We start from the raw sequence: 1,245 nt of genomic DNA, 5'->3' as shown, positions 1-1,245 counted from the left end.
CTCCCACTAGACTTCTTTAAAGCTTGGTCTTAAATCTGGAAAAGGTCTTGAACTTCTGACGTCATTTTGACTTTTCTCCTTCTTTGAACATGAATATTCCTGTGCACATTTCTGTAATAGCCAGGTGCTGTTGTGGGCTAGGATAAACGTCCTGTTTTTTCACAATGATACTGCCAAAGAAACAAATGCTCCAAAGCAATGGCGTGGAATTGCTGGAAGATGAGCTGTCTGACATTAGTAACGTATTTACTCACTGGGCAAACATCTACTCCTGACTATGTCACAATGGGGTTTGATGGGAGTTTTTCATTGCAAGGTCCCCAAACGTTTAACAAGCAGGATACAAGTCTCTGTTCGCTGGGAGGAACCCACGTCTGTGTGAAATGTGGCACTCCAAACGTAGACTCATAGAATGGCTTGGGTTGGAAGGGACCTTTAAAGGTCATCTAGTCCAACCTTCTGCCATGGGCAGGGACACCTCCCACTAGACCAGGTTGCTCAAAGCCTGGCCTTGAATGTTTCCAGGGATGGGGCATCTACCACCTCTCTGGGCAACCTGTGCCAGTGTTTCACAGCCCTCGTTGTAAAATATTTCTTCCTTATATCCAGTCTAAATCTAACCTCTTTTAGTTTAAAACCATTACCCCTTGTCTTATCGCCAAAGGCCCTACTAAAAAAGTCTGATCCCATCCTTCTTATAACCCCCCTCTAAGTACTGAAAGGCGGCAGTAAGTTCTCCCCACCACTTACGCACCTCTAGGTGTGGAAGCACACCTGTTCAGAGATGCTTTGGCAGGCAAGACGCACTTTACCTGGGATCGGTAACAGATGGGGAACAGCCGAGAGTGCGAGGGGAGCTCCCTGACCGGAAATTCCAAACTCTTGGAATTCTTCCTAACTTTTTGTTCGCAGTTCACAACCTCGGAAACGAACATGGGGAGCGTTAAGAGTAAGCTGTCACACCAGAAATAACACTGCAGGAGCATCATCATCATCATCATCATCATCTCTTCCACCCACCACGACCCACACCGCCGGTGCCCCCCTGCCCGAGCCGGCTCCACCCCGCCTCGCCGGGGCGGCGGCAGCGCCGGGAGCCGCCCCGAGGCCGTCCCCTCCCCTGGGGAGGAAGAGGAGGGCCTTCACCTGCCCCGTCCCGTCCCGTCCCGCCCCGCCAGGTGCCAGGTGGAGCAGGAAGCGGCGGTGGCGCCGGAGGGGACCCGCGCCCGCCTCGGCGCCGGGCCC

The sequence above is a fragment of the Numenius arquata genome, chromosome 7 (genome assembly GCF_964106895.1).
Source record: "Numenius arquata chromosome 7, bNumArq3.hap1.1, whole genome shotgun sequence".
Classification (NCBI taxonomy): Eukaryota; Metazoa; Chordata; class Aves; order Charadriiformes; family Scolopacidae; genus Numenius; species Numenius arquata.
This window is presented reverse-complemented; position numbering follows the sequence as displayed.